Source organism: Siniperca chuatsi, linkage group LG20 (genome assembly GCF_020085105.1).
Source record: "Siniperca chuatsi isolate FFG_IHB_CAS linkage group LG20, ASM2008510v1, whole genome shotgun sequence".
Lineage (NCBI taxonomy): Eukaryota > Metazoa > Chordata > Actinopteri > Centrarchiformes > Sinipercidae > Siniperca > Siniperca chuatsi.
In genome coordinates this window covers 1,823,296-1,849,312 of record NC_058061.1, presented here as the reverse complement: position 1 = coordinate 1,849,312, position 26,017 = coordinate 1,823,296, and the positions used below count along the sequence as shown (strand labels likewise).

General features: G+C 41.3%; 1 long non-coding RNA gene across 1 annotated transcript in view; it reads right to left on the bottom strand.

Moving 5' to 3' along the window:
• LOC122868137 overlaps positions 1–4,828 on the bottom strand; it is a 143,590-nt gene extending 138,762 nt beyond the window's left edge. Inside the window, exons 1-2 of the long non-coding RNA XR_006376045.1 lie at positions 4,779–4,828; positions 2,524–2,616 (exon numbers count right to left, since the gene is read on the bottom strand). This is a non-coding gene — a long non-coding RNA (uncharacterized LOC122868137). The remainder of the gene's footprint in view (positions 1–2,523; positions 2,617–4,778) is intronic.
• Between the last annotated feature and the right edge of the window lie 21,189 nt (positions 4,829–26,017).

Genomic DNA, 26,017 nt, shown 5'->3' with positions numbered 1-26,017 from the left:
CAGGAAGGAAGTGTTTCCTTCCAGATTCAGGGCCGAATTTAAGCTCTGCTCCACAAAGTCCTGATTATTCTCATATTTTAACATAAATTGTTGCTCATACCACACAGAAACAAACAGATAAAAGTTGTATAAGTACCTGAATCTATTGAACCACAGGGGGAAAAAAGCAGATTTACCAAACATGTCGAACGATCAGATGCAAAACTGTGTGCAAAAGAAAATCATGAGCCTGACTCGCATCTGAGTTTGTGCAGAAAAACAAACAAAAAACAGGTTTTTTATTGTACCAAAATACAGAAACTGGCCCTAGTGTTGCAAACAAAGTCACAATTTATCCTGTAGTGGTAAATCTTTTACTCATGGATGGATTATACCAGGAACAGGCCCAGGGGCCCAAGGGGTCATGAGCCCCCCCAAAGCCAGAGTCTGTGTTTGAAGAGACTGTTATCCATCGTTCTCTTTGGAAAGAGAAAGAGCTCAGTTTCATTTTCTTTGTTTCAGCCTAACACAGCTGCACAGTTAAACCCCAGTGAGCCTACATTCAAATTATCAAAGCAATTTAAATGTATAACCTTTACCAAAGGTTTATTCTGATGGTTTCCTTTAATGTTTTGTATAGTGTCATTTGGTATTGTGTATAATATGTGGACCTCACGCTTTAAGAAGTGTTTAAACGCCTGCTCTTTATCCCCAGCATATCACCAAAATACTTTAGGTGTAGCTTTCAACCGACAGCAGCACGCAGAGTTATGGCTAACCTCCAAAATCATGCAAAGAAATGTAACGTGAGTGTTGTGTCTCATAATCTGTCCATGCTTTTAATAACATGCCCCCGAATAACAAACCACAAAAAGAAATTATAAACCACTACAGAATTAACTGTTAAGTTTGCTTAAAACCCTAACTGAGAGACTGCACGACAGAATGACAATAACCGATCATACATTTCTCATATTTAATATGAATAACTAATTGATTTCTCTTCCTGTTTGCCAGTTGCCATAGCAGCACAGCAGAAATGCATCCTTTCTCACATTCAATCTTCTTCAGTCTTCCTTCCTACAGTGTTTAAAATGTCAAACTGCAACCAAAACGTTTTCATTAAAGTCTTTCCACCACGACTACTGAAACACACTCACCCTAAAGCATCCAATAGAAACACCTCCAAAATATCTGTAAGCTACAGCAGACAATCATATTAACAAGATGACTCTTTGAGAACAACATCTTTTAAATACGGGGGCTTTTCTCCAGGAGCCTCCGTTACCGCCGAGCAGCAAACAGTCCTGACGCCCGGGAGGAGAAGGGTTTCATTCAAAACTCAGACAAAGAAAATCAATTTCACGCAAAACATGCAGCAGTGTAGTAAAGCCGTTCAGCATGTGTTTTCATCATTACTGAACACACACGGGTTTGATTCCTCCACTCTGAACAGCAACACAGCAGAATCACAGAGCAGCGACAACAGCCATCTAAATGTAAATCGAATGTAAATCATAGACAGTGTGCTCACATTAAAGAGGACACATGTTGCCTCAGCGATGCATCACACACACACACACACACACACGTTTTACCTGTATTTCACACCAGTGCAAGAAAATAAACGGCCAACTGTCAGAAGACGAGAATCAAAAAGACACAAATAACATGAAATAACATGACGAGGCTTCAGTCCAAACAGATCAATACACAGTTTAACACTAGAAACTCCAGTTTTTCTAAAAGCTGAGGCATTCATCATTCAGCGAATAAAACATTTTATGCTAAAAGAATTAGAAAGCCAAGAATTTGAATATAGTTTTTCAAGAAGTGTTTAGTGTTGCAGTTGATGTAAGAACTGACAGCGCTGCACTTTTTAAACCCATTTTTGGATCACACAGGTTCACCAACACGAGCAGCACCAGAGTCTGTACACAGTTCCTTTGATTTAGTGTCTGCCACAAGCAGGAAGCGTTTACATCACTGGACTTCGTGTTGCCTTTGGTGTTTGCCATCTTCACAGCAGAAGCAGTAGTCAGGAGGAATGTTGTTTTATTGCAAAATTCAGCACATTTCTCCTAATTTTAACTTTGAAGACTGAAGGAAATGTCACGTTGAAGTCAGTGTACAGTTTGAAGAGTTCAAACTGTAGAAATGTGAGATAAAAACCACCCAGCTTTAGTTTTACATGCTTTCTCTGAGTACCGATGCATCATCTTTGTGCTGTTTTGATCATTTCACAGGGTGTACAATGTCAAAGTCAGTGGAACTGTGTACAGACGCAGTCTGCAGCAACGCAATAAATCTATAAAACTCAAATAAACACCGGAATCATGCGCAAAGATTCACAGCAAAACAAAACCACGGATCACAAGACCAACCACGTGACAACAACTTACAGCACGTTAACTTCAACCACAAGTCAAGTCAATGAGACTCTGGTGCAGCAGCAGAGTCTGATCCAGGAGCCCAGCATGGCTCGGGTCAAACACAGAATCCACGTCTCGCAGCGTACACACACATGAAAATCCGCTTCCTTACCTTTGGCAGCTTCTTCACGTTGCTTCAAACTCGTGATCACGTCGGTTAGATTCAGTTCGCTCTGTGTTTTCGTCCAGCGTTGTCATGATCTCTCTGTCAGAGTAAAACACACTACACATCACTTTTCAACACATTAACACTTTATGAAGCTACTGAGGATGTTTGTTTGTAATATTCATGTGTTTCATAATGTCAGAAATCTGTGAAAAATGCCTGTTACAGTTCTAAATCCCACATTAATTACCAAAACTTTATTGGCACATCTGACAAAGAAAAGCAGCGAATCCTCATAATTTTTGGTATTGTTAGTAGAAAAATAACTTAAGCTTGTTACTTTTCTGTCGACTAATCGATTAATCTAATAATGCTTTGAGCTGTATGATACACAGATGTATGTAAAGGGGTACATTTGATATGTCAGCACAGTGAAGCATTAAACTCAGCACACTGAGAGACATTATGCACAAATCTGAAGTGGCTCTCGCTGCGACGACTGAGCTGAATTCACCTGCTGATGAAAAGAAACGAGAGGAAACTGAAGTGTTGATATTTTTCACGTGTTTGCTGAGAGGATGATTGCAGGTTATATTTCGTGGGGAAAAGGCTGTTTTCATTCAACTTCTTTCAAATCTCAAATCAGATGTGTGATTAAGTTGCCAAATCAATGTTTACTTTCTGCTCAGCTAATTACCAATCAAAGCAGATTCAAAGACACTGAAAGCTCTTCATACCTCCTGTTTGTGTGGACTGATAGGAGAAAGAGAGAGTGAGAAAAGATGAATAAGAAGTAGGGCTGTCAACGATTATTCTATATTCCATTATATTATCGAACTGAATGAAACGAGCGAATAATAACAACAACCGCGTGGTAAATGTTGGCAGAGAGTTCACGAGCCAGCGCGGCCGCAGAGAGAGTCATTTGCACTCTGAGCAATCTCAAAAGCCTCGTTTGGAAACGGATTTTGGTCAGTAGACGGAAAAATTGTGGAACCTCGAGACAAAGTTGTATGCAAGCTATGCTAGCTACAGTTAGCCTACCACACCACCGCTAGCAACCTGAGGGCACGTCTCCAAAATATGCACTCAAATGAGTGAACTCCACCCAAACAGCCACGCCTCGACTCGTTTTCCCTTAGCAACAGCATGTTGTCACAGGAACTGCCCACTGGGTTTCGGACGATTGGGAAACGCACGACAAAACAAAAGGGAAAGCCACGCTGCAGAGAATGTAGGCGAACGCATTCGAGACATCTTGGACGTCTACGGCATTAAAAGGGAATCTGTGACTGCCATTACAACGGACGATGCTACCAATTGCGTGGATGCAGTAGAGAGACATCTTGAAACAGTGAATATCCCACGTGAGGCACGCACCATCAACTTGGCTGTGCGTGAAGGGCTCGGGGGCAGCGCCACTGAAACCCCCCCGAACAGGCCGAAAGTGGCGGCGTCCCATTTTAACGCATTATTTAATGAATTAGTGAATTTAGATTCAGTAACAATTAGCATACATTATTTAACAATTAAATAAACATTCTGCCGGAAACTTTCTGCTTCTAAACTTTTTCCTACATTTAACATCTAGAAAAAGTCTAAAATGTTACTTATACTATGATATGATTTGCTTCATACTGTAACTTTGTTGTCAAACTACTTCCCACATTTTACAAAATGAATATTAGCAGCAGTGTGCTGTAGTCAGACCAACATTAACACTGACAGCTGCACTGACAGTGGCAGTAAGAGCTGCTTTAACACAGTTAAAGTAAGCTGTGTGTGTGTGTGTGTGTGTGTACTCTACAGTTTCTCAGGAATAATCTTATATAATCTTCACCAAGAAAGAAAGACATTAACTAGAGCTACAACTAACAATTATGTTCATTTGGTTAATCTGATGATTATTTTCTCAGTTAATCATTTCTTTTAGAAAATGTCAGGAAATAGTGAACATGCCCACCACAGGTTCCCAGGACAGGCCTCCAAAAATGGCATTTTATTAACGTTATTTGTTATATAAAACAAAAAAAAACAACAAATAGTCACATTTGAAAAGCTGTTTTGTATTTTTGCTTGAAAAATAACTTTAGGGGTTAACTGATTATTAAAATAGTTGCTTAATTGACAAATCTTCTGTCGACAGACTGATCAGTTAATCAGGTAATTGCTCACTCTCCGTGAGTTAAAATGACTGCGGGGCAACATTACACACGGACACATGGACCACAACACCAATGACCGACGGGAGTCTAAGTTACCTGTGCGGCCCCCTGCTCGGCCCCCGGCTCGGCCCCCGGTTCGGCCTCGGCCCCCTGCTCGGCCCCCGGCTCGGCCCCCGGCCCGGCCTCGGCCCCCGGTTCGGCCTCGGCCCCCTGCTCGGCCCCCGGCCCGGCCTCATTGTGGTTTCTGCAGTTAGCAGAAAGAACCGGCAGCTCAGTATTTCCTATCACGTGCCCGGTGTCTTCCTCAGGTGTCAGGTCCCGGCACGTTCCCGCAGCTGTCGGCTCGTAAGCAAACCTCGTTACAGTACAGGTGTTCAGCGAGACTGACGCTACCGTCAGGTAACCCGCTCGCTGTTAGCGTTAGCCTGCTAAGTTTCCTCCAGTGAAGACAACAGGTGTTTGGATCGGTTAGTAATGTTTCAGCGGTACTTTCCCAGAGTTTCCACCCTGCAGAAGCTGCTTATGCCCAGACTTTGGGGCCAAAGCTCCCCTGAGCTCCTCCTCCGCCATGTTTGTTTGGAAAATGCACTCCATGACCTTTCAAAGACTTTTTTTTTTTTTTTTTAATTCAACTTTATAATTATTCCATTGATCCCCCAAACTGACTAACTGTATTAAAATGTTATTATACAAGTCAGAAATATAACTGAATACATCCATAAATAATATTATTACTTAAATAATGAAAATAGAGTGTAAAATATATATATATATATATATATATATATATATATATATATATATATATATGCTGCTGTGTATGTATGTATATATATATATATATATATATATATATATATATATATATATATATATATATATATATATATATATATATATATATATATATATATATATATATATATATATATATATATATATATGCTGCTGTGTATATATATATATATATATATACAGCAGCATATATATATATATATATATATATATATGCTGCTATATATATATATACACAGCATATATATATATATATATATATATATATATATATATATATATGCTGTATATATATATATATATATATATGCTGCTGTGTATATATATATACAGCAGCATATATATATATATATATATATATATATATATGCTGCTGGCTGCTGTGTATATATATATACAGCAGCATATATATATATATATATATATATATATATATGCTGCTGTGTATATATATATATATATATACACAGCAGCATATATATATATATATATATATATATATATATGCTGCTGTATATATATATACAGCAGCATATATATATATATATATATATATATATAGCAGCATATATATATATATATATATATATATATATATATATATATATATATATATATATATATATATATGCTGCATATATATATATACATATGCTGCTGTATATGGGGCCCCATAAAGGTTTTTGAGGAGTGCATTTTTCTCGCAGTCCTTCTGAACCTTGTGTATATTTTTAATGGAAGGTAGTGCAGAGATTCCCAAGTCAATGCATTTAGCATCGTTTATGGACACCTCACCTTATATGACGTCCGCCGCAGAGCATTTTATCAAACTTCTGGGTCGGAGCTGTTTATAAGGAACATTAATTATTGCTCCACACTTACAGCGACAGGCCTTCTACCGAAACCCGTTTCAGCGCTGAAGGTTACTTGAATTAGTTTAGTGCAAAGAACAGCGGAGCCTGTGCAGAAAACGCTAAAGGCTTTCCAACTTCTCTGCGGTCCCGACGTGTCTCTGCAGGCGGGTCAGTGCTGTCTGACTTCAGTCGCCTTCTTCTTTGTTGCTTTTTCTGACTCATACAAATACAGCACATTAGCTTTATGAGGTGGATTCAAATGCACATCTGTAATTCCTCCTCTGGAGACGCCTCCTCTTCCTCAGTGAACCCCCTCTGGGGTCCAGTCCAGCACAGATGAAACCGTCAGCATCCTGCAGATTACATTACAGCTTTCCTCTGCAGAGACCTCTTGAGCTAAGAAGTTTACTTTCACTAATTACACAACCATGCAGGCCTATTGAGCAGGAGCACTGTATCAGCATATTAATGCCCGGTTCAAAGTAAAATTCAATGAGCTGATCCGTACTGGGCCGTCCTGAGATGAGTTTGTCCCTGCATGTCCGGAGCAGTGATTGGTTAATGGGTTTGTGTTTGTGTGTAACATCGTGTGGCTAGCTAGCTTAAGTAAAACTATTGACACACTTAGCACCTGCTACACCTGCCAGTGCACTAAACGTTAATGATCCACATACTGGGGTGGATACTGCTGTAGCATCACTGTAGAAATAGCTGCTAAAACATCTTAGCTGGCAAGCTACGCCAACAAAGTTAGCTAATGCTAATTAGAAGTTCCCAAACACTGTTCTTCTATCTTTATAACATTATCTTCATCTTCGAGTGTGCGTCTCTTGTCTTCATCGAGGGGAACACGACAGAAATAAATCACACGCATTGACAAAATGTCAAGGACACATTTAAGTCCAGGACACTAAGAGCTTTTGGTCGGAGAAAAGTAAATCAATCCTATGTAATTTCTGAAAATATTTTACAAAAATAAAAGGATTTAATTGACTTACTTAAAATAAGAACAGTTCAGATTTGGTAGACTTCTGAAATATTTGTCTCTATGACTTGATGATGAGCGTCAGATCTCATATTCTGTGAGAAATAAGAATTTATCTAATTAATCATTTCATTTGGAGGACTTGTTGAATGGAAAGAAGCAAAATGTACCACCTGCGACTGCTTCCATCTGCACAGACATCTCCTCTTTGGTCCTATATTCTTATTTTCTCATGTTAAGGTCTCGATAAGCCACAGATACAACATGGAGCACCCCCGTTTCTCGCTCACATTAACATCGTAACTTTATCTGTACCCCCAGTTTGGCAGATAAAGGTTTCTGTGAGATCAAAGATGCAGCGTTTTATCTTTGCTCTCACTACCTGCAGAAAAATGAGGAGTTGCCAGATCCTGGGATGTCCCTCTTTTAAAAATCCGTGTTAGCTGAGCAGGTGAGTCTGCTGCTGTGCTTCTGGGTTCAGGCCAACCGCAGCAGGTTTCAGTGAGTGAGGCTCTAATAACGCTCCAATACCTGGAACCATGCACCCACAGATTTGTCACCTCCTGCTAATTAACCAATGAGAGGTCAGCAAACACTCTGCCCTCTCTGTTAGCGTATGAAGAGAGGCCAGAAGCCTGCTCACACTGCAGATGTTTGGCCGGCCTGAGCGGGCAGATGGTCAGTAGACAGGAAGAAAGACTGGCCTAAACAACAACATGTTTCTGTTGATGTCGTCTTCTACGAGGGTGACAGCAGATGGACTTCTTACAGTTAACAGACTTTTGGTCATTTTGGTTATGTGTAACATCCTGTTTTATATTCAGGATGTGATAGATCTTTAAAGGCTCGCTTCATTGCAACAAGCACGTCTTTGCATCATTTTTGTGGCCACAGGAGTAAAAGAGAGAAATGAACCCCAGCACAGTGTTGGCACTGAGGTAATATGAAACGACAACATCTTTACACTCGCGACGCAAGCTGCGACAACCAATCAAAAAAGGCTAATGACAAATAACAGTCTAATAGGACAGTGTAGTCCCTCGTTCACCCTAAGGACAAGATGCCCACGGTACATAGGCGAGACCAAACAGCCACTTCACAAAAGACTTTATCAGCACAGACGACACGCTAACTCAGGATTACAGAGCGCCGTGCGTTTGCATCTGAAAGCTACAAACCGCACATTTGAAGACAGCGAGGTGAAGATTCAAAGTAGAGAGAAGAGTTGGTTTGAAAGAGGAGTCAAAGAAGCCATGAAAAACGAAAACCCCTCTTTGAACAGAAATGGTGGTCTGAGATTCAACCTGCCCAAAGTCTATCACAGTGTGTTAACACCGTGGTCAAGCCAATCACATGCTAATCAGGTACTTAACAGTCATGAAGTAGATGCAGCCAGAAAACAATAGGCCTGATTACTGATTACTGGGCCATCATGGAAACTATTAGGTCAGTTTCAGGTGAAACTAGCTAATCAACAGATACTCACTGTCCCATTTTTTCACAATTGAGAATGACTTCCGGATGGGAGCCGAAACGTCTTGATTCTGAAAACAACGTCCAGACGACTACGACTGAAACCTTTTCTACGAAACAGTCTAATAGGTTAATATGTTGGAACATCATTTAAAAAAAAGATCTATGCCTCTTCTGTCTACTCTAATTCTAGCACCAAACATGAAGAACTAAAATAATTGTAACGCGACAAAGGTCCCGAGTCAGATTTGAACCGGGGGACATCGTCGTTCATGGTCGGCGTCCTAAAGCCGCAGGAGCACCCCGAGTATGACAGTTATTGATTGACAGGTGATTTAGGCAATTCATATTTCCGCTGTACAATTCTGTTTTCACGACAGGTTTAAATGGCTCCATTGATCACGCTCACCGCCGCTGGGTTCACACACGTTCAATCCCCCTTTACTGTAAGGGTGAGGCAGCCGCTGATGTTGATTTTAGTAGTTTGAGGTAAACATCATACGTTATAAACATCATAAACATTTATATATAAACATCATATGCTTACAATGTATTCTGATGTGTCAGTAAATAATTGTAAAACATACCAGTTATTGAATATTTATTAATTACCTTATAAATGACTATACATGTTCTCTCGTCACCATGTGCAGGTTAAGTGATTTATATTCTTGAGAAAGATATTTATTTATTGACACATTCTGAGGCTTCCTCCATATATTTTAATGTTGGCCAACTTTTTAATATCTTCCGTGTTTCAAAACTTGTGATCAACAGATTATCAGATTACTGATTTGACCTTTAAAGCCGGTTTCTGCTTTTGGGTGATGATAGTAAGAAAAAGATTCAGAGGCCATCAAACAGGCAAGTGTTTGCGTCTTGCTGCTGTATACACACACACACACACACACACACACACACACACACACACACACACACCTCAGTTGATCCCCACCAGATGGAGGCAGGAAATGGAGGCTAGAAATTAACCTGCTTTGCTGCCAAGGTGATATTTCAGCTGACAGTCGACTAGCAGGACTGCCATCGTGCGCGTGCATGTGTGTGTGTGTGTGTGTGTGTGTGTGTGTGTGTGTGTGTAAAGTTGCATTGTCAGGTGCAAAGAGAAGTAAAACTAAAGTTTAAAAATGGAAGAGTCCTCCTTCACTGGTTCATCTACACGCTCATCACACTGTTTTCCTCCCTGTGGAAAAACGCTGAAGAGACTTTAAACGACAAATCTGCCACTTTTCTGAACTCTTTCCACTGTTTTATCAGTCATCAATCAGTGGTGTTCAACACAGTCCAACGGGCTGACTGATGAAGTTTTACAAATGATTTTCCAACTTTAGTTAGTGATGTTATTCCAAACATCTCCACAGCTGAGTTCAGACAGTCCTCAGCATCCAGTCGTCCCTCTTTATTCGCCCTTAAACAGCTTTGCAGCTGTATCTTAAGCAACATGATGTATTTCCAGGTGATTCGAGAGGGATTTTCAAATGGATCGGGAATTTGATTGGATCGCTAAAAAGTGGGCTGGCTTAGCGAGCACCTGTCTCGGAGGAATCAGCGACGAGGAGCCGAAGAAGACAGTTGTCCTCCACCGACACCTCCATCACCTGTGCTGTTAGGTCAGGAAGTGGAGGACGGGGAGAAATTTGATATCCAGGATGTTCCTCTCATCTGCCCAGATAGACTGAAGCTTTCCACTTGGTGTTAACATGTGAGCTGTATCTGGATCACGGCATCTGATCCACAGGCCTTTGCATATGACGGCTTTGAGGCACGTTTTCTCTCGTTTGGTGGGTGTGTCAGAGGTGCTGCCCAATCAGCAGCGACATGTGTATAAACACCGCCGTGCAGTGCAGCACAGTGCTCTTACATAACACAACAGGGTGTTCGCCGCACCACCGTCTCCATTAGAACACGTTTTGCTACGTTTGGGTGGGGCTGAGCGCGCCCCTGGCTGAGATCCCATCACGGTGTGAGCCAGCCCACCTTCAGATCGACCCCGTCTCCCAGAAATTATGTTCATAAAGGCCTATTTCTAAATTGTAACAGCAAATATGCTTTGAAGGAAACATAATGCAGAGCGGATTAGTGTTTCTATCAACAGAATGAGGAAATGTTGTTAATTAACATATGCAGCAAGTCGCAAAAATGTTGATCCTGAATGTAAAATGTTCACTGACAACACATTTCATTTGTTTTCCCCCCAAATATCTCAGCTTGCAATGCAGCGTTATTAAACGTTTTGTGTTAACGTTCAGGCACCGGCAGCTCTTGGTTAAGGTCAGGGAGAGGTCGCAGTGCGGTTTAATGCAGAAAAAGGCCACGCTGACGTGACATTTGACCAGATACAACACAACCAGAGAGCTTTTGTTACCTGAGCCGACCGACAGATGGGAGTCGGGAGACAGCAGAGGGCGACAGGCTGCTCTCTTCTCTCAGAGCAGGGTTATGGAGTCCAGTCAGACCTGGGGGAAAAACTTTGGAAATAATTTCTTATTTTATTATTTATTTACTTAAAACTAAAAACTTAAACTTCCACTGAGACTCATTTTCAGGTTATTTTTTCAGATGTGCCACCATGTTTTCTCTCCTGTTGGTGCTTTGCCGTTGTTTTATTTATTCTTACGACTTCTTCTTTTATTTTCTTCTCCTCTTTGTTGTTTTCTTATTTTCTACTTTCCAAGTTGCATCGTCAGGTGCAGAGAGAGGTAAAAGTAAAGTTTAAAAACTGGAAAAGGAAAAATCCTCCCGTGTCCTTCACTGATTCATCTACACACACACACACACACACACACACACACACACACACACACACCCCACACACACACACACAGCTTTGGTCCCATTACAGTAAGAGCACTAGTGCAGCCCTCATCCCAATTCCCAGATCTGTAACACACACACACACACTTCACTTGGTCCCTCTTGTTGCAGTTACATCAGCTCAGTTAAACCCCATCACACACCTACACACTATCCACACTCCCTATGGAAAACACACACACACACACACACACGCACACACACACACACACACCTCCCAGTGGAAAAGCTGCAGCAATAAATCCATGTGAACATCTGCTGGACTCATTAGAGGGAAACTCCACCACATCTCTTGATCTTCTCCTTTGTTGTATGCGTGTCGTCGGGCTGTGATGTTCAGCAGTGTGTTACACTCACGTCGTCATGTGACCTGTACACGGTCTGCGTGTGTGTTCAGAGTCGCCCCGACTTCCTGTCCGTTGGACTGTAAACCTGCTCCCCGATCAGAAGACGGATCCACCGTTCCCACGATCAGCTCAACGGGAGTCGATGTGGAATAAACTGGAGAACTTTTCAGTGCTTTGACACAAAATGCATTCAAAGAGCTCAGTTTTCAAATTCCACTAACTGTTTTCTCACTCAAACTCAACCACCAAAACTCATCTAAAGAAGTAGAAAAATACATAAAGCGCTAACAGGGCCACGCAACACAACGGGAGTCAGTGTAACACTGCAGTCTAATTTATAGTGAATTTGTGTTCTGTGACACGGAAGAGGAAGCGCTATCCATGCAGCAAAGAGGTGCCAAAAAATAATACACAAAATAAAAACAGAAGCTTTTTCAAAGACATTATTGATCCTTCTTGTAATGGGACCAGTTGTCAGTCTTCTTTAGGTCGTTGTGATCTGAGGGACAATGTTTGACGTGTATGAAGTGTTTTGGTTGCATTAGTGCACGTTTGGATGTGAGAGTAACTGTTGTGCAGAGCTGCATGTTGGGAACCAACTGTAACAAACTGTAAACCTTTTCTCCTCTGATACTGAGTCCCAAAGTCACGATATGTTGGCCTCCAGACCCAGAACACGCCGGAGGGATTATATATCCCACCTGGCCTGGAAACACCTTGGGATCCCCAGGAGGAGCTGGGGAATGGGGCCGGGGAGAAGGACATGTGGGCTACTTTACTGAGCCTGCTGCAGCGCTGCAACCCGGACCTGGATAAGAGGCAGAAAACGGATCGATGCCGTGAGGACTCAACCAGGGAGATTTTATTTTAACTCAAACAAGAGAGCAAACCCAAACCACAACCAAAACACCATCTCCTCAACCCAACCCCAAATACTTCAACGTGAGCTTCATTCAGGGCTTTCTGAGCTACATCAGCTCTCACACAGAACGCAGTTAGATCAGATTCACAGTCCTGATTCAAACATGAAGTCTGACTCTCTCACACATTATCTTCATGATCTCAGTCTAAAAGCTGCTGATGCACCACAGCTGTTCAGTCTCACAGTGTCTGGACTTCATGATAAAGTGTGTTTATACTAACTTTCATCTGAAATTTCAGCTTTTTGCAGTTTTCACTGATTGTTTTTATGTCCTCGCTGCCACCTCGTCTCTCAGACCACTGTCCCTGCCGGAGAGTTTATCTTGTGTTATCTTGTTTTATCTGATGGGTTAGCCGGCGGTTTTGCCCTCAGTGACTCACAATAAGCACAACAAGACAGTAAACTGCCGGATCGCTGTTGTTATACGCTGCAGGCAGGAAGCAGGTCGCAGCTCAGCGGTGCAGACTTAAAGAACAAAGGAGAACATCCCGCTGTTTCAAGATGTGCTGCATGTAAACGGGTTTTAATGAGGTTTTTTTCTCTGCTGTTCACCAAGCCAGCATGCTTTCACTGAAAATGTGATGACCTTGTAAACTGCTGAGCTGCTCTTTAGCCTGTCTGCCGGATGAGCTCAGAGAATGATGGACAGTTTGTACCTGTGAGGGGAAAACCATCGTCTGAAGAATTATTTGCAGCGCCACGGACAGAAACACACAGAGAGACTGGGTTTGACTGAGCTCATTGGAGTTTTAAACTTTGGTTCTTGTTTCCAGGTGTTTTAGAGCACCTGTTTATTCCCAGCTCCTAAAACAGTTGGCACTCAGGTGGGGGTGGATGTTTACTTAAACCTGCAATAATGGATTTTTTTGGCAGCAGAAACCAGCTGTGAACACTGACACATCATCACCTTTTAAGTTGAAATGGTGACCAGCAGTCACGCAGCAACATGATGATTCACCTGGAGTCGTGTTTGTGTCACCTGATGGATGGAAGTGCTCGCTGACGCGGCTGCTTAGAGCACTGAGACTGAACCACGTGAGCTGAAAGTGGCTAAAGAGCTTCAGAAAACTGTTGAGTCTGGTGATAACACTCTGTGGGTTCATCACCACGAGCAGCACAGTCATTTGAGTTTGTCTTAATATTAGAATATCGATTAATTAAGGTTTGAAATGAACGTTTCACGGTTTGCAGTCCCAACCACTGCCAATAAAACCTCTTGAAAAACTTGTCTTTGCAGATTCTGTTATTTTTTCCCAGCAGCCCCTTCTTCATGCCTCACATCTTCCTAACTGTGCGGAGAAAGAAAGGATGCTGTTGCAGAGAAAGTCTTCTTACTTGGAATGAATGCCTGTGAGGGTCTTATGTGAGATAAAATGCGCAACATCTGTTTAATGGTGAGAAAGAAATGTATATTAAACTCAAATTTATACTGTGCTGAAATGAAATCTGCTCCATCATCTCTAACTGGTGGATGATAACAGCTGCTGCAGGGGAGTCTGTCACAGAGTTTAAAGTTTGTAGGAATGTGTGATAGTTTTTCCTGCCCAAATGCAAACACAGCAGAGAAAAAACACTGAAAGTACGTGGAATTTAAAGAAGTCTGGTGATATTTCGCTTCTATTGTGTGTGGGAATCACAGCTGATGGATCTTCCTCCTCCATTGTTGTCCAGAAACTATTAAAACTCATCAGTGAGCCGCTCTGTCGCCCTGGGTGACATGTTCCTTCATCACTGTCACAAACTGGCTCAGGGAACGGGACGAGGACAGAGTCCACACAAGAGTCATTTATTAAAACTAAGGTTAACGCAAATGAACAATGGCGTGTGTAGATCGGCCATGTCAGCAACGAGAGCAGTGCATGAAGGTATGATTAATGTGCTGTGGTGCAAAAGCTCAGGAGTGAGCGCAAGGGCCAGCTTTTAAAGCCTCAGGGCCCAGGTGAGCCCAATCAGCTGACGACCCTCCCGTGTCAGCCAGTTGCCCGCTGAGGTCGGCCAGGACGGCCTCCAAGAGAGTGGGAGGGGCGTCACAACTACCATCCACGCACACACACTGTAGTTTATTCTGCCTCCGCCCCACACACACCGTCCTGCTGCCCCAAACACTCACTACAGCACCACATGTGGATTCATCCGCCGCTGGAAATAGTCCCCAACAGATGCTCTGTTTCCTCCTGTTAGTCTGATAAAAACTACAGCGAGCAGCTGTTTGAGGAAACTACTGAGCCTTTTTAAACATCAAACTATAGATCTGTGAGGAGTTTTTAAAGATCTTCAGCAGGAACCAATGGGCTCGCAGCTGAGAGCCACAGACAGGAAGTCAGACGGTACTGAGAGACGGACCGACGTGTTGCTGGTTTGAGTCTGAATGTGAGATTTGATGACAATCAGAACACTAAAGAATAATGACAGCCTTGTGCTTCAACCTAATGTGTGTTTCATTACCATGTTTCATTGGCTTCCATGGTCAGTTCAGATCAGAAACTGGTCTCTGGTCCCTTTGGAGCAGGTTCAAACCAGGACCTCTCGACGGTTTTAAAATGAATCTCCAAACACATGTCAGGTTCGAGGAGGTTTTCCACTCTTCTGTTTCAGAGAGACTGTCAGTCGTTTACGTTGAAACCTCTAGCTTTGGGTAGTGCCGAAAGGACAAGCGCGGATACAAGCGGCGACTCTGGAGAAAAGGAAGAAAGAGTGTGATGTCAACAAAACACCAGACCTGTTTCCTGTTTCCTAACGACAGTCAGCATCGGTTTCTTTTCACCACGACCAAACCTTAACCACAGCACTGTCACATCATGAAACGCTTTCATTTTAGAAACAGTGATTTGTAACCGTTTTCGAAGGCACAGACGAAAGCGACGGCGACGTGCTGATAGAGGCGTCAGATCAGAAAACACTCTATGTGCTGCTCTGGATGGCAGTTACCAACGATCTATTTTGTCATTTAATTTAGAGTTGGTTTCAGATGGCCTGTGAAGACCTCCGTCGCCCCAGAGCGCCACCCCGGGTCACGGGCTGGTATTGATTGACAGCACAGAGCTCCACCTGTCCTTTTTGATCAGCAGTTAAGCAGAGAACTCATCTTCAGTCATTCATTTTTATTCCCTCAAAATAAATGATCATAAAAGTTACCTGCTGAAGATTTAATAGCTTTCTCACTTCAGGGCTCAAAGCAATAAAAACCACAAGATGTAATAGAGAGACGAGAATTAATTCACACACACACACACACACACACACACACACACACACACACACACACACACACACACCAGCCTGCCCCTCAGTAATTAACTATCTCGTTGATGACAGGAAAAAAGCCATCTGATTATGCTAATTGGGTCTGATTGGCCCCGCCTCCACAGATATACAGGGAAAATACTGAGAGAAAATGAAGGAAGGAGAAGAGGAAGATGGAAGAGGAGAACAAAAGGAGGAAGTAGGGGAAAGGAATAAAGATAAAGAAGGGAAAACAGGACGAGTCAGAATCAGAATCAGAATCAGAAATCCTTTATTGATCCCCGAAGGGAAACTCTAAAGTATAAAATAAAATAAGTGTGAAGTACCAAGTGGGTTTACCGGTTGATGATGATGATAATGCGGTATAATAATGCAATGTAATAATATAAGTAATAAGTAGTGGTGCAACAGCAGTAATGGAGGTATGAATAATAAATAGGAAAAACTAAATATTGCACAGGAGTATTAACACAGAATATTGCACAATTATGTCAAGTATGGCAGAGATGTTAATGATCAATGTCCAGTTTAGTGACAGACTGACACTTAGAGGGAGGAGTTAGCGGAGAGGGAGGAAGAGGATGATAGAGGAGAGGAAGAGGAGGACAATAGATGGAAAGGTACAGGATGGCGGAGGAGAGGAAACAGCGTGGAAAAGTGGAGCATGGAGACAAGAAAGAGGATGATGAGAGGGCAAAGCAGAAAGAGGAAGGTGGAGGAGAGAGAAGTGGAGGATGGAGGATGGTGGAGGAGAAAAATCCATGGAGAGGATGGAGGGTGGAGGAGAGGATCATATGTTATCACGTGTTTTTTTAATGTAAAATCTTAATTTGTAAAGTAACTAGTAACTAAAGCTGTCCGATAAATGTCGTGGAAATACTGCAGTAGAGTACACGCACTTAAAACTGGAGTGAAATGCAGCACGTGAGTAAAACAGCCGAGAACGAAGAATACAACCGACGTGACTTTCACATGAAGAAGACATACGTTTAATAATGTGTTGGAAAAATCTATTTAAGCATGAAAACAAATTATATCTCTGAGATTGTCTCGCCAAAACACACACACACACACACACACACACACACACACTGAAGCCCTTGTGTCATCTCAGCATGATGGGAAATAATTATTTTCTACTGATTACACAGCCTAACTGTTAACACTGATCTGATAAGTGTGTGTGTGTGTGTGTGTGTGTGTGTGTGATAAACGATGAATGAAGTTACCCTTTTGTGAACAATGTCAGGGGACGAGGTAAGCACACCAGGCAAGCAAGAGGATGTGCATCTTGGCTATGATTTCGTTGGTTGGAATATTGATTTTTACAGTAGAGAGTTGTTTTAGTGACATGAGTCAGCTTCAATCATGATTAATGTAGCAGGTTTAGCTAACTGACATCAGAAATATTGTCTATTGGCCCAAACCAGCTGCTGACGTTGATCTGGTCTCTGATGCCAGCAGAATCACGGTCACACGGTGCGCTGTACCACCAAGCTGAAACCAGTTCAACCATCATCACCTCAGATGGCGGCGGAAAAAAGCCGAGAGCTGCAACAATTAATCGATCAGTCGATCAACAGAAGTTTCATTTTCTCCAGCAACAACGTCAACTGTTTGCTGCTTCCAGGTTCTCAAATGTAAGAATTTGCTGCTTTTCCTGGTTTTACATGATAGTCAATGAAATATTTTTGGGTTTTGGACTTTTGGTCAAACAAAACAAGATGTTGCATTTATTTATTATTGTTATCTGATGTTTTGTAGAGCAAACGATGAATTGATTAATCAGCAGCAGCAACTGTTTGCTGTCTCATAACTTCAATCACTTTGATTAGAAGTAACAGAAGTATGAATAGATTATATATCCAGACCTGCTGAGTGTATTCAAAGCCATCCTTTAATTTTCACAAACTTTCAAGGCCTTATCGACTTTCAGCTCAGGTCGCTGCAGCTCTGAGGCGGAGCCACGCTGTCCTGAAGCTCGTCAATAAGACAGAAAACAGAGTCCGCTTCCATTGATCCTGCTTATTCATTTAGACGACAACGTGATTATACGAAGAAACACACCTCTCAGAAGAGATTCAGTAACATTTATTTATAATAACTGCTGAGCACAGTTCATTAAAGACACATTTATTGGTTAATAATCAATACACACTGTATCTGCAGCTGTTTCCCCGGAGAAACAATCTGCCTCCTTTAATGCTGCTTTACTGACCTCATGATATGCAATAAAAGCCAAACCAGATTCATTAAAAATACATTTATTAAGCTCGACGCTGCACATACCAAAAGCTACAGGACGGCATCACGGCCAGAAATATATAGACAGGGACGGTAGTGATGATGGTGATGGTTTGTCTGTTGCTATCGGAGACGACAGAGCTGCTTTTGGCTCGTCATACTGAACTGAGATAATTTTAATAGAATAATTTGTCTGGGTAAAAATGGATTTAGAAACGCCATGTAAGCTGTTTTCTAATATACAGTTGGAGGTCATAATGACGAGTTGATGGGAGGATGTTTGTCTTTCGGCCTTAATGTGGCCTTATCTCACGGGAGCAACAGCAAAAACAGCATTTCCCAGAAGCCCTCACTCACACGTTCTGCGCCTCTCTCCTGTTCCATGCAGGAGATAAGCAGGTGGAAATATTTACGAGGAAAAAGGAAAAAAGAAAAGATTATTCATGGAGGGAGAAAGAGGGAGGCGAGAGAGGACAAACCAGTGAAAATATTTCCTACAGAAAATATATTTTAATTATATCAGTGTGTTAAATTGTACCTTATTGTTCTGCACATAGTGAACTTTTTCTTCTGTCCTTAAATACTCCAGATTCTTAATCGCTGCCCACATGTTAGTTTTATTTTAGATCTGGAGTACGGAAGATTTAAAATGCAGAAATAAAAAACAAATCAAACAAAGAATTAAAGTGAAATACAATATACACAATATGCTGTGTATATATATATATATACATATACACACATACAAATGTGTTTTCTTTTTATGCATCAGTAACTCATCATGTAACTAAATGTAGTCAACAGCAGTGTCCCTCCAGCCTGGCTGGCCTACAGGAAACAGTTTTAGTGTGAAAGGCTGTCTGTCATGGCTGCCGTCAGCTCGTGTCAGCGACCCACCCCAAAGCTGTGACCGGACAGCTGACTGTTTTTCCTTGTGGCAGGGACAATGTGTCTCCATCTCCTCTCACCTGGACACCTCCTAATTAAAACTAATGACAGTGATTTGTATTTAGCACAGGCAGGTCTGTGCTGCCCTCTGCTGGACACAAGACACCTCTTCACTTTGCGTTCTTGTGTTGTGATTTGATTTTAATGTGGCGTTTAAAATTCATGTCACAATGAAAAACAATTAATTCAGTCATTAAGGACAAAAAGCCAAATAACTGACTGTCCTTTTAACAAATGTTTTTAATTTAATTATGACACAGTAACTACATGAAAGGGAAATACATATAACACTGTGTATTGTGTCTCCATTTTTAATTAGTTTTCATTTAGGCGCAGTGTTGTGCTCATTGACAGCTGCTTCCCTGGCTGGAAAAACAGTCGTGCCAATCCGACGCTGAAGATTAAGAACGGGGACGGCGTGCGGCACCCTGGCTGCTGAGGGATTAATGATTGATTAAAAAAAGAAGCTGTTACATCAGACGCTCCTGAGACAAACACACAAACTGATAACATGAACACAATGTCATCATCATCATCATCATCTTCGTCATTACAGGGAATAATCTGATTCAGTCCTAAAAATAACAAAATATTGCTTAATGGAGGATACTGAAAAATATTTGGGTTCTCTCCTGTGACAATCTCTTAAACAGGTGAGAAACACAAGCCTTTTATTCTTTATACATACGTATATTTACTTCCATAAATTACACATCTGTCTTTTACATGTGGAGTTCTTTTTTTGCTAATTATAAATATGAAAAATGTGGATGCTGGTGTCCAGAAAAGGTTTAACAAGACAGCTTCCCTTTCAGTGGCAGAGTGGAGATGTGTTTCCTCTCTGCTGACTCCATTCAGCTCGAGGGCTTGAAACCACATTCAGATATTCCACATTTCCTAGGCAACATCCCACACATGGACGCCCCCCCACCACCACCACACACACACACCTGGCTGAATAAGACACCAGCTAATTGCCTCAGGTGGAACAAACTGTACAACTGTTCAGACAGTCATCCAGTTACCTCAGAATAACTAAATAAGGAAAAGAATAAATTCCCTTTATCATTTCATCTTTAAGAACGAAAAAATAAGGAGGGATCGTTCAGAAATGTGAACCAAAGGGAAATCAGTCTGATGGATGGAAGGAGCTTAGCTCTGATCCAGTATGGAAGTATATTGACGACAAAAGATTTGAGAGAGCACCAGAGAAATTCTGAGCACTACTCAGTCTGCAAGTCAATTAGATTTCATCTTTACAAATGCAAATATCTTTAGAACATGTATTTTTATGTCTTTATTTTACCCTTAACTACTAACTACTAACTTTTCTTGTTCCTTACAATGTACACTTATTCTGAGAAAAGGTGTTTTTATAATAACATCTTTATAACTGCAATTAGTTTTGAACTTGTGATAAAATTCATCATCATAACGTTTCATGTCAAAGCAAAAAGCAGACAGATTTACTTTATTTCTGTCTGTGAAGATGTTTGCTTGTGTTTTTACAGGAGGATCTGAGCAGCCGTCTGTCTCCATCACACCAACGCATCACATCATCTTCATCGTCATCCTCGCTGTCACTCAGCTCGGCCTTCGGCATCAAGATGGAGCGACGTCTCAGCTCACCATCCGTCCTGCTGCGTTCAGGATGTCAGGGGACAAATGGGAAAATTTTTCAGCGTTATCCGACCATCGGGCTCAGATATTAAAGTCCCCCTGAGGACGGGGACGTCTGTGAGAACAGGCCAAGGGCGATGTTAGAGACGAGGGCACATATTGAGGTCAGTATGAAGAGTCGGCTGTCAGGAGACACCGAGCGTGTAGACTGAATTACAGCTGGGAGGTTACAGGGTGGACGACTGAAGTCAGACCTTGATGAGTCGAGACACAAAAACATCAGAGGACAACTTTGAGATGACTCAGCTCTGCTTCTCACAGCCATTTAAAGAACATTTGGGAAATATGCTTATTAGCTTTCTTGCCGAGAGTTAGATGAGAAGATTGATACGTCTCTCGTGTTTGTAAGCTGTATATGAGGCCAGCAGCCGGTTAGCTTAGCTTAGTCCAAAGGTAACAAAATCCACCTGTCAGCACCTCTAAAGCTCACTGATTAACACGTTTTAGTTTGTTTACTCCGTAGTAAAACTAAAGTGTAAAAATGACAATTTGCTGTTGTATTGGTAGTTGGGGGGTATTTCTTAGCCCAGGCCAGTTGCCAGGCAACCAGCAGAGAGCAAGGCTAGCTGTTTCCACCTGTTTCCAGTCTTAAAACAAACAAATTCAGACAACTCGATGTCAACATTTCCCAATGAAATGTAGTGGAGTAGAAGTAGAGAGTGGAAATACTCAAGCAAAGTACAAGTACTTCAAAATTGTACTTAAGTGCAGTACTTTAAACTTGAGTAATGTACTTAGTTACTTTGTACCACTATTAAGGAAGTTCTTGCTTCTTGCCATGAAGCTCTACAACGGAGGTGGAGAGAGCAAAGTTAGCATGACAGAGTGGATGCAATTTTCCTTTAACCCGGATGTCTAAACTCTGCTCTGGTTTGATGCTGTTGTTGATGGATACTCGGCTGTTTTTGAGGCTCACTTTCTACTATCAATCAAACATTCAAACTTTATTTATATAGCACAAGTCATACATCAAATGCAACTTCAAGTGCTGAACATAAAAAGAGCATAACTTTAAATTTTAAATTTAAATGAATAAAATAAGTAATAAAACTAATAGTAAAATAAGAAATAACAATAGTCCAAAATGAAATATCCCCACACTAGATAAAAGCCAGACTAAAAAAAGATGTGTTTTAAGTTTTCTTTTAAAGATATCCACTCTCTCTGCTCCCCTCAGGTCCTCTGGCAGGCTGTTCCACAGGCTGGGGCCAAAGTGGCTAAAAACGTCCTTGCCGTGGGTCTTAGACCGGACCATAGGAACAACCAAGAGACAACTACCAGAGGACCTGAGGGATCTAGTGGGTACATATCTTAAAACCATATCAGACAAGTAGTCAGGAGCAAGACCATTTAATGATTTGTAAACCAATAAAATAATCTTAAAACCAATTCTAAAACTAACAGTTATCCAGTGCAGGATTTTAAAACAAGGACCTGGTCAGCAGATGAGCAGCTGAATTTTGTCTTGCAGCTGATCTATGGCTTTTTTTGTTCGAGCAGAAAGGAGAGCATTACAGCTGTCCTATCACGTTCCAAGCAGGAAACTCAGGGAAAACGAGGGATTGGACCCAACTGCAGACACCGAAGGCAGAGCAGGAGCAGTTCAATGACTTAATGAAAGATAGCACAAAAAGCTTACAGGATTGTCAGATGGACGCAGGACAAACCAGAAAAGCAGTCCAAAAGGAAAACAAATCCAAAATGGACAAAAAGGAATACCAACATTCAACAAATCACGCAGAGAGTCTGACACCAAGAATAAATCGAAGAAAACACTAGGAATCACAGGGAAAGGGCTGCAACGCTTGACAAAGAGGACAAAGAGGATCTGGCGAAGAACAAAGGAAGCACACAGACTAAATACACTCAGGTGAGGGGAGATAACGAGACACAGGTGAAACTAATCAGGGCGGGGCAGATAATCAAAAATGGCGGAAAAGCAAACAAAGACAGGAAGTAAAACTACCAGACACATGAGGGGAAAAGAGCATTTCAAAACAAAAGAGGAAATACTATACATAAACCCTGATTCTAAGGTCGTTCACAACCTAAACTAAGGCTGATAGAAAAGGTCAGAATCCCCTGTCTGGCTGCCAATTACAGACAATTAGTAACTCTCCCATCTCTTCACAGAAACCCTTATTCTAATATAAACACTTCGCCGTAAACTGTCGCGAAAATGTGGACCAGGTTTGAATGTGACACAGGTTTGGGCTGAAGAAGACTCATATTTATCAGACTTCAAAAAACTTCAAACAAAGGAGAGAAAGCAGCCGACAACAAGCATGTGTTTTGTAATATGTAGAACTTCAAAAATTACAACACAAATAAATGAAAGGTTTGAGAGGAGGGGTGTGTTTTGATCAAAGACCATTTTTCTGTTTAATTGTGAGTCTGATGACTTTGAAACTGAAGAAACACTGAACAAAATCAACGAAACTGTAGAGTTGTTGAATTACAATCAGAAAGTTGCTCTCCAACAACTTGTCTTAATGGATGTCATTAGTTGACTGATGGGTATGATTTTGTGAAGTATATGTGTGTGTGTGTGTAAATGTGTAATAAAAGCCAGTTACAGCTTGAAAATGAACCATGTGGGTCACAAAATAAGTGACAGCCAGAAGTTTCAGTTAATGCTCTGGAAGCCTAACGCCTAAAAACGAGACTCTAGAGAAGAACGACAGCATCATTCGTTTCAAGAACTCCAAAACAACATCTGTTTACCTTCAAAGACCTCGAGCAGCTGTAGTAAATGTGACCAGAGGGAGACATACCTGTAAAAAAACAGCTTTACCTGAAGTTAGCTTTCGTTTTACAAAGTTCACTCGGCTCCCGTTCCCTCCGTGGGCTCTACAGTCCTGCACGGCCCCATCCAGGATCTCACTGAACTCACCGCTTTTTTTCCTCCTTTTTTGGCTTTTTCAGCATATAAACAGTGCAAGCTGCTGGTTGGCGTCCATGTTTGTTTTGGTACAAGTACACGCAACAACTGCCGTTCTCGCTGGATCGGTGTCTGGTGTATTTGCTCAGTCGTCAGGTTTATGCTTCTTCCTGACTGACAAAGACTAAAAAAATCTGTGCAAGTTGGTGGAAACAATCTTTACGTTGGTTTGTCTCGGTAGGTTTCTGCTCGTCTTCGGGTTTGTCCCAAGCTTAACGTGACGCTGTCAGGGACCGCCGTTCACTTCCTGCTGCCTACCAACAGTCAACGTTGGACGATAAAACCAAACCATGTTGTTTCTCCTTAAGTCATTTTTGTGCCTAAATCTAACCAAACCTTAACCAGAGCGTTGTTACATCATAAAACTGATTTGTAACAGTTTTGTAAGACACAGACTAATGGTGTCTTCCTGCTGAAAGGGGCGTCACATGTCGCTCTGGAGGTCAGATACAAACTACGGATTTTGTCGTTTAATTTGGAGAACTTGTTGCTAAAAGCTGCCCTGTCTTGTAGGAAGATTTGTCCTTGGTGGAGGAGATGCAAGATGAGGAGAGCTTCCTGTTGAGTGTGTGAGTGTGTGTGTGTGTGTGTGTGACCCTCAGGATTTGTCTGTTTTTTTGTTTTTTAATCTTCAGCAGCAGGAAGCAGCCGGATGAAAAACTCCCGTCTGGAGAATTCAGACAGGAAGAGAATTAATCAGGAGGGATGTCAGAGAAACTTTACTACACTTACCTGCTCACACACACACACACACACACACACACACACAGCTGTAGTATGAGAGTATGGGGCTGCTCTGTCAGGAGGGAGCTGACTGTAATTGAGTGCAGCTCCTCTGTTGCAGGTTCATTCAAAGTCTAAACAGTAAAGAAATGCAGTTAGTCATTGTGTGTGTGTGTGTGTGTGTGTGTGTGTGTGTGTGTGTGTGTGTGTGTGTAGTTCACTCTTGTTTCAAAGCTTTATTGAAGCTCAACAACCACAGAAGAATAAATCAACAAACTGCTGTTTGTTTCACTTCCTGTCGAACACAGACAGACAGTCTGCTGTGAAACATTTGACTTCTTGACAGCGAACGAAATGATTTTAAAATCTGTTTCCTGTCTGAGTTTTTCTTCTTTTCGGCTCGTTGTTGTATTTGTGTTATGAGTTTGTCTGTGTGTGATCTGCTTAAAAGGTCAGGCTGGTGTAAAATACATTATGCAAATTAATGAAGGTGATGTTTATTTTTGTAAAATGAAACATTTTAAACGTAATATGAAAAAAAATATTTCTAGGATTGAAAAAGTACAGAATGAAACTGAAAATCTGCTCAAAGTCAGCATGTACAGACTTCGGGGAACCATAACGATGGTTCTTTGTGAGTTTTGAAAATGAGATTGGAGAACATATGTGTTGTTTGTGAAAACGGTGTCAGAAATAATACGTAACCAAAAGGCAGAGCTGTCACCTCACCGTCAACATCTATTTCCTGTAAGTTTCATTTCTCTACAAGATTGTCGAAATGCAGTTTCAAAGCTGAATTCTGGGCGATACATATATATATATATATAAAAAACAAAGGATTAATTTTAATGTTTGAATTTTAAATATACAAAATATTAGAATCAGTCTAACAAACTGTGTTACTGCACAATATAAACTACTTCTTAGGATGTTGAAACCCCCAAATTCACAGAAACAACACTGAGACGTCCTCGGTTTTGTCTGGATAAATTCAGAATAATGCACATTTCCGCAGCACTAATTCATCATCAGTGCAACACATATACCACACTTTAACACTAATACTGTTTCTATTCATTCATTCATTCCACTCAGTTTTTTAATTGCCGTTAAGCTCTCGCAAATCAAACTCAATACGCCCTGCACAGATGTTTCACATTAAAAACCTTCATAATGTGCATCTACAGTAGGTGATACAGTACATTAAACATATTTCAGCAATCACAGGAAGAGTTTCATATTCTTCTAACGCACTTTTCTCGCTACCTACAAATGAGGAATTTGAACTCCATGTTATAAAAGAGGCAAAGCTCAATTTTCTGTATATTCTTATTCAAACACTTGATAA